General features: G+C 46.4%; 1 protein-coding gene and 1 long non-coding RNA gene across 2 annotated transcripts in view; one reads left to right on the forward strand and one right to left on the reverse strand.

Moving 5' to 3' along the window:
- The window catches only part of rab27b (RAB27B, member RAS oncogene family), a 315,029-nt gene that overhangs the window by 82,366 nt on the left and 216,090 nt on the right, over positions 1–16,573 (reverse strand). The gene's annotated exons all lie outside the window — the stretch shown is intronic.
- The window catches only part of LOC140409171 (uncharacterized), a 95,939-nt gene continuing 85,399 nt past the window's right edge, over positions 6,034–16,573 (forward strand). The window contains exon 1 of the long non-coding RNA XR_011940298.1: positions 6,034–6,145. This is a non-coding gene — a long non-coding RNA (uncharacterized lncRNA). The remainder of the gene's footprint in view (positions 6,146–16,573) is intronic.

Below are 16,573 nucleotides of genomic sequence, written 5' to 3' on the forward strand. Positions count from 1 at the left end.
AGGAGTCCGGGACCGCCCATGGTCACCATTAACCTATAGAGTCCACTCCCCCTCCCCACTCAACACCATCCAACCTCTGAAAGAGTACCGTACATAATACCCAAGAGTTGTACACCCCCCCCCCCCCCCCCCCCCCCCGCAGTCTCCAATTCCTCCCGTCCACTGCCTCTTGTAAAACACCTCCCCCAATCTTGGTTCCTTCCCCCCAACTTTCCACCCTGGCTAGACCACTCGGACCCTGTTCTGCCAGGCTCCGATGGCCGCAGCCCCTCCCCCACCTCACTCCCGTTCACTGGCCAACTTAAACCAGCCAGCGTGGAGGCCCCCGCCCGGGTCCCTTTTCCCCTTGCCCGGCCCTAGGAAAGCCCAGAAATCCCCTTTTAGCACACAAACCCCGCATATCCACCTACACCCCAAAGAGCCCTCATTTCGAGTGAAAGTCCCATCACTTCCCTTGTCCAAATATATACAACATTGGCTCCTTTAGCCCATACACCCGCACGCAGTGAAACAAAAAGAAGAAAATACAGTCACGAAGTTATATCGGCACATGGCCATTTCTCAATTTGTCAGTTCTGCCACAGTCCTTCTGCCTTCGCAAACTCCTCCGCTGCTTCCGCCGTTCCAAAATAAAAGTCCTTGAGCTTGTAAGTCACCCTCAGCTTTGCTGGATATACAATGCCGCACTACACCTTGCTAATGTACAGTGCCCTCTTCACCCGGTTGAAGGCAGCCCGCCTCCTCGCCAGCTCCACCGTAAAGTCCTGGTATACACATATACCAGCTCCTGCCCACTGCACCACCCGCTTCTGCTTGGCCCAGCTCAGGACCTTCTCCTTCACACTGTACCTACGGAAGCACAGAGTCACTACCCTTGGCGGCTCACTCGCCTTTGGTACTCCACAACCGATGAGCCCGATCCAGTTCATATCGGGAGGGATCCTCCCCCTCGCCCAATAGTTTTGCAGCATCACGGCAAAATACTCAGTCGGCCTCGGTCCTTCAACTCCTTCGGGCAGCCCCACAATCCTCAAATTCTGTCGCCTGGATCGGTTTTCCAGGCCTTCCATTTTTCCTCGCAGATCGTTGTTAATGTCCATCACCTTCCGCATCTCCTTCCCCATCGAGGTAAGTTGATCACAGTACTGCAATAACGTTTCCTCCACTTCCTTCAGCGCCTCCCCTTGCGCTCGCACCCCCGCCACTGGGCTCACCACCGCCGTCGTCACCGGGGAAATCGCCTCCTCCACCAGCACACTCAATACCTCTCTCATCTCCTTCCTCAGTGTCTCCATGTATTTTATAAACTGCCTTTCGAATTCCGCAGCCATCACGTTAGTTATTTCTTCAGCCGTAAGCAATGCGGCCTCCCCTGGTGCTCCAGCCTCCATTTTCCTTGATGACCCCGCGGTGACCTTTCCACTCCCCGACGGACCTTCAGCTGTTTTCTTTACGGCCGTTTTTTTGCTCACCCTTGACATTTTCCTTCACTGTGCCGCCTCTGTGCCTTCTCCCTGCTTTTGCCGCCTCTGTGGACCCTGGGACCGGGCTTAAAGCCCCGAAAATGCCGTTCCCGAACGGGAGCCCTCCATTGTGCGGCTGCCTCCTGCCCGCCGTCACCGGACGTCCCCAGATGAGATTTTTAAAAGAGTTTTTAAACAACTGACCATGCCTGCATCTAGTGGTTGGACAGAATTTCCCTGCAGTTCAACCTGCCTCTGGAGAGAGAAAGTTCTTTACTTTGGGTCTTCAGAAAGAGTCCATTAGAAGAGAGAGAGAGATCGGGCTGTGACCTTCCAGCTTTTGACAAAAACAAAAGTAAAACCTAGTCTCCCTAAGGAACTTGCCAGAGACAGGAGAACCAATCATTGCCTCGTCCTCGAGAAGAACCCTGCTCTTAGGAATAGCTCATTCGCCACCAGACAAGCAGTCAGTCCGGGCCATCACAGATGTCAGATCAAACAACACATTCTGCTGGAGCTTCCTGTTTCTAAAATTAAAAGTAAGCTGCCTGGTCTCAAATGCACTAACCATCCATGGACAAAAAAATGGCAATTGTGAACATGTTAACGGAAATTAAAAGGAGGAAAGGGGGACAGACAATGATTAAACAGGAGGATCCTTACACCGACCAATATCTTTCCTTGAATAAAGGGACCAGAATTATTCACAGTACTCCATATGCATCTCACCAGTACCTTGTACATTTGCAGCAAGACTTCCCGACTCTTATAATCCAGCCCCCTTAAAATAAGGATCAACATTCTATAAATCTTCCTGATTACCTGCCGCATCTGTTCGCTGGCTTTCTGTGTTTCATGCACAACTACCCCCAAGTCCCTTTGTGTTTCAGCTCTCTGTAGTTATTCTCCATTTAAATAATACTGTTAGCTGACGACGGAATTGCAAAACACAAATAGGCGGAGAATAGGTTCCTTTGCTAAAATAGCAGCGGGCGCTGATTTAACACTAAATCGCTATTCTCCGTCACCTCGACAGCAGCGTTAATGCGACCAGAACACACGTAGAGTAGACACCGTTTGCATATCATTAGTGGGCCTGACCCGATATTCTCCGGGGCCTCCGTGATTCTCCGCCTCCGATGGGCTGAGTTCCCGACGGCGCGGTTCACTTGTGCTTTTAAAAACCGTGAAACCGGGGTCATGGCTGCTGAGGGAGAGAGGGGGTACAGAAAGTGTCCAATATTGCCATAGTTTTCTGACAGTTGTGCCACTGACAGGGGGCTTCTACCAGGGCTGGAGGGAGTAGCGGGGGATGGCCAGGAGGTGGGATGTGGGGTCAGAGTGGACAGGCACAGAGCACTATTGCCGCAGCCGGAAAAGCAGCCATGCCGCTAACAGCCCACTGTGAACTTAGGGTCATATAGGTATCCCGCCAGGCCACCCTCCAGGTGACCTCTGGCCCGAGCCGACCCATCAGCTCTATAGGCACCCTCCAACGCCATCTTGTTGGCTGGGATGAGTGTGTGTGAGCATTGTGCTGTGTATGTGTAGCTGCAGCTTGTCAGCTTCCCGAGTGTCAATCACGGATCCGGCAAATCCCTCACCGTTTTTTATTAAAATTGATTGTGTTCCACGTGGCGCTGGCACTAGCCCCTCCACATTTGCTGCTGAATCGATCCAGGTTCAGCACCAGTTGTCATGTCATGGAAGTCCACGAATTTTGCACCAGCGTCAACACTTAGTCTCAGAAACGGAGTATCCCACCCTTTTTCTCCCTTATAAAATGAACAACTTTAATTTTCCTACATTATACTCCATTTGCCAACTTTCAACCCACTTGCTTAACCTATCATTATCTTTTTGCAAACATGGGGCAGAATTATTCAGCCTTGTTGCGGCGGCGGCGCGGCAATAAAATGTGGCGAGTCGTTCAATTAGGGATGGGCAACGAATGCTGGCTCAACCAACAACACCCACATCCCATGAAAGAATATCAAAAAGAACAGAAAGTCCTCAGCGGCTCAAGTAGCAACTTTGTAAAGAGAAACGGAGATAGCGAGTGAAATTTAACTGCCAATATTTGATGGAATTGGGTTGAGAGGGGTTCAAAACCTGAATCAATCCAGCTTGAAAGCACCCACTTCCGGTTTTCACAGCGGAGGAACGGAGGTGAGGTAAGTTACCGACGTGCGATTGTGGTTGGATAATTTTCTTAAATATTTTAGTGCCTCAGAAAAGAAAGGTTTGCATTTGTATACAACCTTTCATGATGCCAGAATGTCCCACAGCCAAATAAATACTTCCAAATGCACGGCAGGATTTTCCGGCCCTTTCCACCGGTGGGATCTTCCAGTCGGACCCCGCTGCAGGTTCCTCGGTAGTGGGACGGGCGAGTCATGCAATCCTCTGTAGACTTCGGTGAGACCGTAAGATCCCTTTGCGGCCAATGGCAAACTGTCAGCGACGGGGAAAACCTGTCATGGGGAGAGGTGGGGGGTGGGGGGCGGAGGTGCTGGAACATTCTGGCCATAGTTACAGGTATAACAATGTATTGGAAGGAATTCCTCTGCTCTTCTTTGAAATAGTGTCATGAAACCATCCACCTGAATCAGCAGAGTGGGTCTCAATTTAATGTCTCATTTGCCAATGCAGCAGTCACTCCGTCTTGCATTGGAGTGTTAGCCTAGATGTACGTTCTCCAGTCCTGGAGCAAGACTTGAACCCACAAACCTTTGACTCAGAGGAGAGTGTATTAACAACTGAGCCACAATGCTCACCATTTTCAGATTTTATCAATTTTATTTGAATGTGGCAGCTAAAGTGATAAAGAGGTAAAGTACCTTTCTAGCACTCCTGTGGAACAGGAGGAGAAGAAGAGCTTCCACTGCACTTTAAGCTGCCCTGCTTTCCTCCCCTTGATAGGAACCCTTCCACCCAGTCATCGGATAAACCACCCATGATTGGACAGATTGCCTGTTGCACAATCAATGGTCAAATCTCCACAACATTCAGGGACACCTGGACGCAACCAGAACTCCACCACTATACCCGATTCCGGAAATTCAGGCCTAATAGATATCGGGCAAATGTTTCATGTCAATGATCTTTCAACAGAACTGGAAGAAGTTTTTCATTATTTGTTCTTGGAATGTGGGCATCAAAGGCTAGACCAGTATTTTTATTGCCCTTGAGAATGTGGTGGTGAGACACCTTCTTTAGCCACTGCAATCCATGTGGTGTAGGCACATCCACAGTGCTGTTACGGAGGGGATTCCAGGATTTTGATCCAGTGACAGAGAAAGAACAGCAATACAATTCCAAATCAGGCTGCTGTGTGAAAGGGAACTTGCAGATGGTGCTGTTTTCCTGCATTTGCTGTCTTGTCCTTCTTGGTGTTAGAGGTTGCTGGTTTGGAAGGTGCTGTCAAAGGAGCCTTGGTGAGTTCCTGCAATGCATCTTATAGAATGTACACACGGCTGCTACTGTGTATCAGTGGTGGAAGGAGTGAATGTGGATGGGATGCTGATCAAGTGGATGGTTTTGTTCTGGATTGTGTTGAGCTTCTTGAGTGTTGGGAGTCACACTTGTCCAGGCAGGTGGAGAATATTCCATTGCATTCCTGACCTGTGCCTTGTGGACAGACTTTGGGCAGTCAGGAGATGAGTTACTCAGAATTCCCAGCCTCTGACCTCCTCTTGTATCACAGTATTTATATGACTAATCCAGTGAAGTTTATGGTCAATTGTGACTCCTAGGATGTTGATGGTGGGGGATTCAGTAACAGTAATGCCACCGAATGTGCAAACTCCACACAGACAAAAAGTCACCCAAAGTCAGAATCGAACCTGGGTCCCTGCACTGTGAAGCAGCAGTGCTTGCCACTGTGCTGCCTCTTGTTCGAGATGGTCATTGCCTGGCACTTTTGTGGCGTGAATGTTACTTGCCACTTGTCGGCCCAAATCTGAATGTTGTCCTGGTCTTGTTGGATGAAGGCACAGATTACTTCAGAGTCTCAGACGTCTCAGCTACTCAGATTCTGCTGCTGAAGGTGGAAGCACATGTTTGTATTCTAGAGCCTGCCGTAACAAAGAAGGAAAGATTGAGAGAGAAGGGGACCTTTAAATTTGTAGTTGTGACCAATTCCTGGTAATCCCTCTGCTGCATGACATCCCTGCCTAAGCTCATGATTGGGTGCGGAACCCAGCACCACCCACTGACTGGACAATTGTTCATTAGACAACAGAATTCAAGTCTCTGCCAATTTATTTGGCTGAAACACTGAAATTTGTTTTCTCCCTCTAGTTTAATGAATAATTTTAAACACAGACAACATGAGGTAGCTGTATGAAGTCCGAATACCAACGGTGACTCAGATTAAGTATGTCAGAAGAAATACTCTTGCTGTGAATGTTTTTTGTCTTTGCTTGGCAGGCTATCATGTTGTGAGATGAACAGTGACTAATCATACTGACCTTTCTCTTCGTTACTGATTCCATGACAATCATGTCAAACAAGACAAGGCGGCTGTGGATATTGCACAGCTTTTGCGATTAACGAGTAGCCTTTGTCAGTTCATGAAGAACCTCACCGCTAGCCACCATAGCACTTACAATGCAATCAGACTTTGCCAAATATTCCCTGGAAAGGTAGGAGACACCAAAGAGTGAAGCATCCGGAATAAGGTAGGTGAACTTGGAGCGTGGATTGGTACTTGGGACTACGATGTTGTGGCCATTACAGAGACATGGTTAAAATAGGGACAGGAATGGTTGTTGGAAGTTCCGGGGTATAGATGTTTCAGTAAGAGTAGGGAAGGTGGTAAAAGAGGTGGAGGAGTTGCATTGTTAATCAAGGATAGTTTAACGGCTGCAGAAAGGCAGTTTGAAGGGGATCTGCCCACTGAGGTCATATTGGCCGAAGTTAGAAATAGGAAAGGAGCGGGCACGTTGTTAGGAGTTTTCTATAGGCCCCCAAATAGCAATAGAGATGTGGAGGAAGAAATTGCAAAACAGATTATGGATAGGTGTGGAGGTCTCAGGGTAGTTGTCATGGGTGACTTTAACTTTCCAAATATTGATTGGAACCTCTATAGGTCGAACAGTTCGGATGGGGCAGATTTTGTACATTGTGTGCAGGAAGGTTTCCTGACACAATATGTGGATAGGCCAACAATAGGGGGGGCCACATTAGATTTGGTACTGGGTAACGAACCGGGCTAAGTGTTAGATTTGTTTGTGGGAGAGCACTTTGGAGATAGTGACCACAATTCGGTGATTTTCACTTTTGCAATGGAGAGGGATAGGGCCATACGGCAGGGCAAGGTTTATAATTGGGGAGGGGTAATTATGATGCAATTAGGCAAGAATTAGGGAGCATAAGATGGGAACAGAAACTGTCAGGGAAAGGCACAAATGAAAAGTGGAGCTTGTTCAAGGAACAAACACTGCGTGTCCTTGATAGGCATGTCCTTGTCAGGCAGGGAGGAAATGGCCGTGTGAAGGAACCATGGTTCACAAAAGAGGTTGAATGTCTTGTCAAGAGGAAAAAGGAAGAGTATGTAAGGATGAGAAAACAAGGTTCAGTAAGGTCACTTGAGGGTTACAAGGTAGCAAGGAATGAACTGAAAAAAGGGCGTAGGAGAGCTAGGCGGGGGCATGAGAAGTCCTTAGCGGGTCGGATCAAGGAAAACCCCAAGGCTTTTTACTCTTATGTGAGAAATAAAAGAATGACCAGGGTGAGGATAGGGCCGGTGAAGGACAGTAGTGGGAACTTGTGCATGGAGTCAGAAGAAATAGGAGAGGCATTAATGTATGAATACTTTTCTTCAGTGTTCACAAAGGAGACGGGCCATGTTTTTGAGGATGAGAGTGCAATTCAGGCGGGTAGGCTGGAGGAAGTAGATGTTCTGAGGAAGGATGTATTAGCAATTTTGAAAAACCTGAGAGTCGGCAAGTCCCCTGGGCCAGATGGGATATACCCAAGGATTCTTTGGGAGGCAAGGGATGAGATTTCAGAGCCTTTGGCTTTGATCTTTGGGTCCTCGTTGTACCCGCGGGTTGTGCCAGAGGACTGGAGAGTGGCAAATGTTGTTCCTCTGTTCAAGAAAGGAAATAGGAATGACCCTGGTAATTATAGGCCAGTTAGTCTTACCTCAGTCGTCGGGAAGATAATGGAAAAGGTCCTGAAGGATAGGATTTATGACCATTTGGAAAGATGCAGCTTAATCCGGGATAGTCAACGCGGATTCGTGAAGGGTAGGTCTTGCCTCGCAAATTTGATTGAATTCTTTGAGGAGGTAACTAAGTGTGTACATGAAGGTAGAGCAGTTGATGTCGTATACATGGATTTTAGTAAGGCGTTTGATAAGGTTCCCCATGGTCGGCTCAAGAAGAAAAATAGAGGGAAATTTGGCCAATTGGATAAGTAACTGGCAATCACATAGAAGACAGAGGGTGGTAGTGGATGGAAAATTTTCAGACTGGAGACAAGTTACCAGCAGTGCACCACAGGGATCAGTGCTGGGTCCTCTGCTATTTGCGATTTTTATCAATGACTTGGAGGAGGGGGCTGAAAGGTGGGTCAGTAAATTTGCTGATGACACCAAGATTGGTGGAGTAGTGGATGAGGTAGAGGGCTGTTGTAGGCTGCAAAGAGACATTGATAGGATGCAGAGCTGGGCCTAAAAATAGCAGATGGAGTTTAACCCTGATAAGTGAGAGGTGATTAATTTTGGTAGAAAAAATTTGAATGCGGATTACAGGGTCAACGGCAGGGTTCTGAGGAATGTGGAGGAACAGAGAGATCTTGGGGTTCATGTCCACAGATCTCTGAAGGTTGCCATTCAAATGGATAGAGCCATGAAGAAGGCTTATCGTGTGTTAGCGTTTATTAACAGGGGGCTTGAGTTTAAGAGCCGTGGGGTTATGCTGCAACTGTACATGACCTTGGTGAGACCACATTTGGAGTATTGTGTGCAGTTCTGGTCACCTTATTATAGGAAGGATGTGAAGCATTGGAAAGGGTGCAAAGGAGATTTACCTGGATGCTGCCTGGTTTACAGGATAGGTCTTATGAGGAAAGGTTGAGTTAGGTGGGGCTTTTCTCTTTGGAGCAGAGGAGGATGAGAGGCGACTTAATAGAGGTTTATAAGATAATGAGGGGGATAGATAGAGTGGACGTTCATAGACTATTTCCTCGGGTGGATGTAGCTGTTACAAGGGGGCATAACTATAAGATTCAGGGTGGGAGATATAGGAGGGATGTCCGAGGTAGGTTCTTTACTCAGAGAGTGGTTAGAGTGTGGAATGGACTGCCTGCTGTGATAGTGGAGTCGGACACTTTAGGAACTTTCAAGCGGTTATTGGATAGGCACATGGAGCACACCAGAGTGCCACGGAGTGGGGTAGCTTGATCTTGGTTTCGGACAATGCTCGGCACAACATCGAGGGCCGAAGGGCCTGTTCTGTGCTCTACTGTTCTATGTTCTTTGTGAGAAAGAATGCATAGAAGAGGTGGCCGAAGAGATGCTCAAAACAGTTGCATTTGAATAGCTGTACAATGAAAGAAGAAACAAAGCAAGTGAGAGTTGCAGAGTGTCGGATTTTGATGGTTGAAGACTTCAAGGTTGAAGGTAGAACAGAGGAAGGAGGATAGATTCAGAATAGCAAGTAACACATGCAGTCATGTTGGGCCGGGGGACGTTGCAGAAGTAAGAGGAGGAACGTCAAGGAGAGACTTTCAGATGGCAACAAGGATTTTGACTCTCTGAGTTGAGGGTTGGGGATCTAATTGAGCTTGTGGAAGAACGAGGCAACAAATCACCTGCATTTATAGGTTTCTCACTATCAGGAGTCTATCACCATATCAGCGGGTCATGTCTGGTTCAGCTGGCACTGGCAAATTTAATAATTATGGGCAGAATATGGATGTTGATCTTGTGATGTCGACACAACCAAAGCTGATGCCTGCAGTATTATAACACCTGATTTTTTTTCCTACGAGTTGAGGTTTATGCACAATGGAGTGATCAGGCTGGTGAGGCACGTTGGAGTAGTCATGTCTGAAGATGACAAATGTTGTCGATGAAGGTTACTGCAGCAGTGAGGTAAGGTTGGGGTGAAAGCAGGTGAGGTTACACAAATAGAAACCGTCAATCTTGGCATTGGATAAATCTTCGGGTTTCGAGCTCAACTCAGAGTCAAAAAGAAGGTTAATTTGTGCAACAGTAAGCTAAGGGGCTGGTTTAGCACACTGGGCTAAATTGCTGGCTTTTAAAGCAGACCAAGGCAGGCCAGAAGCACGGTTCAATTCCCGTACCAGCCTCCCCGAACAGGCGCCGGAATGTGGCGACTAGGGGCTTTTCACAGTAACTTAATTGAAGCCTACTTGTGACAATAAGCAATTTTCATTTCATTTCATTTCATTCCCAAGTAGGGCTTCCAGGCAAGGTGATAGATTTCCGTGCAGGAGTGCAGGGTTTTTGACAGGAGGCAACATCTTGCCAATGTTAATCACTCATCCATGGCCTGGTGTCAGATAAGTACTAAGTTTAAGAAATGAAAAATGAAATTAAAATCGCTTATTATCACAAGTAGGCTTCAAATGAAGTTACTGTGAAAAGCCCCTAGTTGCCACATTCCGGCGCTTGTTTGGGGAGGCTGGTACGGGAATTGAACTATGCTGCTGGCCTGCCTTGGTCTGCTTTCAAAGCCAGCGATTTAGCCCTGTGCTAAACATCCCCAGCCCTTAAGATTCTCTTAAGATTAACATGCAGCTTTAGTCGGCAGTTAGGAAGGCAAATGGAATGTTAGCATTAGGGGCCGCATGGGAGCACAGTGGTTATCATTGTCGCTACACAGCTCCAGAGTCCCAGGTTCGATTCCCGGCTTGGGTCACTGGCTGTGCGGAGTCGGCACATTCTCCCAGTGTCTGCGTGGGTTTTCTCCGGGTGCTCCAGTTTCGTCCCACAGTCCAAAATGTGCAGGTTAGATGGATTGGCCGTGCTAAATTTCCCTTTGTGTCAAAAAGGGTTGGGTGGGGTTGCTGGATTGAGGGGATGGGGTGGAGGTGTGGGCTTAAGTAGGGTGCACTTTTCAAGGGCCAGTGCAGATTCGATGGGCCAAATGGCCTCCTTCCTCACTGTAAATTCTATGATTCTATAATATAGTATTCATGTCGAGAGGACTAGAATACAGGAACAGGAATGTACTTCTGAGGTTGATTAAGGCTCTGGTCAGACCCAATTGGAGTATCATGAGCAGTTTTGGGCTCCGTATCTATGGAAGGATGTGCTGGCATTGGAAACGGTCCAGAAGAGGTTCACAAGAATGGTCCCCGCAATGAAGAGTTTGTTGTATCAAGAACGGTTGAGGACTCTGTCTGTACCCATTGGAGTTTAGAAGGATGAGGGGGGATCTTATTGAAACTTACACGATACTGCGAGGCCTGGTTTTAATGGACGTGGAGAGGATGTTTCCACTTGTTTCCATTTGTTCCAATCTAATTGATTAGCCAGATAATGGAGTAACTAAACCTGAAGGAAGAGATTAGTGTTTAGCATTTAATTTTACAATTAAAATCAGCATCAGGCCATATAATTGTAACTCAATCTAACAATAATTCAAGTGTTTATTTTAAATTAATTAACTAGTGTTTAAATGTCACTCAGCGGGGTGCAGTGCTCCAAATGTGAGATGTGGCAGATCTGTGACGCTTCCAGCATTCCAGTCGACTACATCTGCAGCAAGTGTAACCAATGGCAGCTCCTCACAGACCGCGTAGTTCAGTGGAGCAGCAGTTGGATGCACTTAGGAGCATGCAGGTGGCAGAAAGCATCATAAATAGGAGCTATAGAGATGTGGTCACACCCAAAGTGCAGGCAGACAGATGGGACACTGCTAGAAAGCGCAGGCAGTCAGTGCAAGAATCATCTGTTGCTGTCCCCCTCTCTAATAGGTATACCTTTTTGGATACTGTTCGGTGGGATAGCCTATCAGAGAAAAACAACAGCAGCCCCACAACTGGCTCTGTTGCGCGGCAGGGGAGAGCAAAGTGCAGGAGAGCCATTATTATAGGGGACTCTATAGTAAGGGGTACAGATAGGTGCTTCTGTGGAAGTGGAAGAGACTCCAGGATGGTGAGTTGCCTCCCTGGTGCCAGGGTCAAGGATGTCTCTGAACAAGCACAGGACATCCTGAAGGGGAAGGGTGAACAGCCAGAGGTCGTAGTACACATAGGTACTAATGACATAGGCAGGAAGAGTAATGAGGTCCTGCAGAAGGAGTTCAGGGAGTTAGGCAGTCAGCTAAGAAGCAGGACCTCTAGGGTTGTAATTTCAGGATTACTCCCTGTGCCACATGCCGGTGAGGCTAGAAATAGGAGGATAGTGCAGCTAAACATGTGGCTAAACCAGTGGTGTAGGAGGGAGGGTTTCAGATTTCTGGACCATTGGGATCCTTTCCGGGGCAGGTGCGACCTGTACAAGAAGGATGGGTTGCATCGAAACTCGAGGGGCACCAATATCCTGGCTGGGAGGTTTACTAGTGTTTCCCGGAAGGATTTAAACTAATATGGCAGGGGGATGGGAACCAGAGCATTAGCTTATAAGGGAAATAGAGAACAAAAATGATAGGACATCACCTTCAGGCAGAGCAAAAAATGTGACAAGTGTGAGAAGGCAGGTGGTCAGTGCAGGATTGAGGGTGTTGTAGCTTAATGCGCGCAGTATACGGAACAAGGTAAATGAGCTTGTTGCGCACATTGAAATGGGCCGGTACGATGTTGTGGGCATCACAGAGATGTGGCTACAAGGGGATCAGGGTTGGGATCTAAATACACAAGGATCTGTGTCCTATCGAAAGGACAGGCAGATGGGCAAAGGGGGCGGGGTTGCATTGTTAGTAAGGAATGAAGTTAAATAAATAGCAAGGAGCAATATAGAATCAGAAGGCATAGAATCTCTGTGGGTAGAGTTGAGGAATCGCAAAGGTAGAAAGACCCTGAAGGGAGTTATGTACAGGCCCCCTGGCAGTAGTCAGGATGTAGGGCAGAAAATAAATCAGGAGAAACAGAAAGCATGTAAAAAAGGCAATATAACAATAATCATGGGCAACTTCAATATGCAGGTGGACTGAGAAAATCAGGTTGGTAGTGGATCCCAAGAAAACAAATTTGTGGAATGTTTAAGAGATGGTTTATTGGAGTAGCTTTTGGTAGAGCCCACTAGAGAACAGGCAATTCTGGATTTAGTGATGTGTAATGAGGCAGACTTGATTTGGGATCTTAAGGTGAGGAACCCTTAGGGAGCAGTGACCACAATATGATAGAATTTACCCTGCAGTTTGAGAGGGAGAAGCTGGAGACAGATGTAACGGTTTAACAATTAAAAAAGGGTAAGTATAAAGACATGAGGGAGGAGCTGGCCAAAGTTTATTGGAAAAGGAGACCAGCAGGGAAGACAGTGGAACAGCAATGGCAGGGGTTTTTGGAGGTTATTCAGGAATCACAGCAGAAATTCATCCCAAGGAGGAGAAAACATGCTACGGGCAAGGCAAGGCAAGGCATCCATGTTTTTTTTTTAATTTAGAGTACCCAATTCATTTTTTCCAATTAATGGGCAATTTTGTGTGGCCAATCTGCCCAGCCTGCACATCTTTGGGTTGTGGGGGCAAAACCCACGCAAACACGGGGAGAATTTGCAAACTCCACACGGCCAGTGACCCAGAGCCAGGATTGAACCTAGGACCTGGGCGCCGTGAGAAGGCATCCATGGTTGACGAGGGAAGTCAAGGACAGCATAAAAGCAAAAGAAAAAGCATACAAAGTGGCGAGTATTAGTGGGAAGCCAGAGGATTGTGAAAACTTTCAAAGCGGGCAGAGGACAACTAAAAAAGCAATAAGGGGCGAGAAGATGAAATGTGAGTGCAAGTTAGCTGGTAATATAAAGGAAGATAGGAAGAGTTTCTTTCAATATATAAAACATAAGAGAGAGGCAAAAATAGACATTGGACCACTGACAAACGTGGCTGGAGAAGTAATAATAGGAAACAAAGAAATCGCAGACGAACTGAATAGTTACTTTGCATCAGTCTTCAAGGTGGAAGACACCAGTGGGATGCCAGAGCTCCAGGAGAATCAGGGGCAGAGTTGAGTGCAGTGGCCACCACTAAGGAGGAGGTTCTGGGGAAATTGAAAGGTCTGAAGGTGGATAAGTCACCTGGACCGAATGGTCTACACCCAGGGTCCTGAAAGAGATAGCTGAGGAAATTGTGGAGGCATTGGTGGTGATCTTTCAGGAATCACTGGAGGCAGGAAGTGTCTCAGAGGACTGCAAAGTGGCTAATGTAACACTGCTGTTCAAGAAGAAAGTTAGCCTGACTTCAGTCATTGGTACGATTTTAGAGGCTGTTATTAAAGATGAGATTGCGAAGTACCTGAAAGTGCATGGTAAAATAGGACTGAGTCAGCACGGCTTTGTCAAAGGGAGGTCTTGTTTGACAAATCTGTTAGAGTTCTTTGAGGAGGTAACAAGGAAGTTCGACAAAGGAGAACCAGTGGACGTGATTTTTTTTAGATTTCCAGAAGGTCTTTGACAAGGTGCCGCATAGGAGATTGTTAAATAAGTTAAGAGCCCATGGTGTTAAGGGAAAGATCCTGGCATGGATAGAGGATTGGCTGACTGGCAGAAGGCAGAGAATGGGGATAAAGGGGTCTTTTTCAAGATGGCAGCCGGTGACTAGTGGTGTGCCTCAGGGGTCTGTGCTGGGACCGCAACGTTTTACAATATACATTGAGATCTGGAGGAAGAAACTGAAGGCACTGTTGCTAAGTTTACAGATGATACAAAGATCTGTAGAGGGACAGGTAGTATTGAGGAAGCAGGGGGGCTGCAGGTTTTGGACAAACTAGGAGAGTTTCATGTGACAGTCCTCATCGCTATCCGCAATTCCACCAACCTTTGTGTCATCTGCAAACTGACTAATCAGACCAGTTACATTTTCTTCCAAATCATTTATATATACTACAAACAGCAAAGGTCCCAGCACTGATTCCTGCGGAACACCACTAGTCACAGCTCTCCAATTAGAAAAGCATCCTTCCATTGCTACTCTCTGCCTTCTATGACCTAGCCAGTTCTGTATCCACCTTGTCAGCTCACCCCTGATCCCATGTGACTTCACCTTTTGTACTAGTCTACCATGAGGGACCTTGTCAAAGGCCTTACTGAAGTCCATATAGACAACATCCTTTGCCCTACCTGCATCAATCATCTTTGCGACCTCTTCGAAAAACTCTATCAAGTTAGTGAGACACGACCTCCCCTTCACAAAACCATGCTGCCTCTCTCTAATACGTCCATTTGCTTCCAAATGGGAGTAGATCCTGTCTCGAAGAATTCTCTCCAGTAATTTCCATACCACTGACCTAAGGCTCACAGGCCTGTAGTTCCCTGGATTATCCTTGCTACCCTTTTTAAACAGAGGAACAACATTGGCTCTTCTCCAGTCCTCCGGGACATCACCTGAAGACAGTGAGGATCCAAAGATTTCTGTCAAGGCCTCAGCAATTTCCCCTCTAGCCTCCTTCAGTATTCTGGGGTAGATCCCATCAGGCCCTGGGGACTTATCTACCTTAATATTTTTCAAGACGCCCAACACCTCGTCTTTTTGGATCTCAATGTGACCCAGGCTATCTACAAACCCTTCTCCAGACTCAACATCCACCAATTCCTTCTCTTTGGTGAATACTGATGCAAAGTATTCATTTAGTACCTCGCCCATTTCCTCTGGCTCCACACATAGATTCCCTTGCCTATCCTTCAGTGGGCCAATCCTTTCCCTGGCTGCCAGATCTGTTGAGTTTATCCATCATTTTTTGTTTTTATTTCAGATTTCCAGCATCTGCAGTCATTTTTAAAAAAAGTTCAATTGTTCTAGCAACCTGCTTCTGAATTTTTTTTATTTATGTATTGGCAGGATGTGGGCGTCGCTGGCTAGGCCAGTACTTATCGCTCATCCCTAAATATCCTTGAGAAACTGGTGCAGGCAGCCACAGAATGAATGAATCATGACTTGTGCCAGGACACTGGGCACTGGTCTGCATGATCACTATCACACGCCAGCTACAGGTTGAGGGAAGCTGAATCCTTTTGTGTTTTTGGTTCGTGGCAGCATTGATATGTGCTTCACCCATATGAAGTCTGCAATTTTTTGCCAATCCTGATTCTCACCAGCAAGAAGCGTTGAACTGAAGCTCTCTCTCTTCGACCTGCAATCAAGCTAGTGACGAACTAGGGAGTGACTGCATGTTTTAATTCAATATCCTGGTTTCAAGTCTGTGTTTCCACCAATAAAGCTGGTGAATTTGGGGTGAAAAATTGTGTCAGTTGTGATTCGCAGATGTTACAAATAATTGTTATTTTACCTTTTCTCTAAACCATTGCAAATTTTATCACGACACGCTTTGTAAGTTTCATCAATACTTCCAAAATACCTGAGATTCCACCTTGTCAGATTAATTGATGGAATGTTGTTTTTGAAAAATTGTACCTGCCAAGCGACATTGAATTTGCATAAAATGTATCAGCTTCAAAGTTGAGAAAGTGAAATCAACGCCTCAATAGAACACACAAAAGCCAGCCATGTGTGACTATCTTTGCATTATCTCCTGCTCACAAACAGCATCATTTTCTTCATATGAGAATATTTTGTCAGCAAAGCACAGTCAACCTGCAAATGCAGTTTCTGCTTGAAAGAGCAAGAGATATGATGGGAGACAACAAAATGCATTTAGATGGGGAACAATAGTAAGTTCTCATTTTCCAAACCGGCAGGATTTTGAGGTTGGAATCATGGAATGTTCCTGCCCAGAAATAGACTGCTTGGTCTAATGTATTCTTTATTTTCTCTGCATAAACCAATTATTCTCCATCCCACTCTTCTGCGTGTTTCACTTATTCCTTATTGCACCTTTTTGAAAAGCACAATCTAATTCCTTTTTTTTAAATAAACATTTTATTGAGGTATTTTTGGTATAGAAACAACAACAAAATAGACAAGATACATGAAACCATAAACATAGTGCAAAAAACGTTTACCTTTCGTACAGGTCCC

Source organism: Scyliorhinus torazame, chromosome 3 (assembly GCF_047496885.1).
Source record: "Scyliorhinus torazame isolate Kashiwa2021f chromosome 3, sScyTor2.1, whole genome shotgun sequence".
NCBI classification, from domain to species: domain Eukaryota; kingdom Metazoa; phylum Chordata; class Chondrichthyes; order Carcharhiniformes; family Scyliorhinidae; genus Scyliorhinus; species Scyliorhinus torazame.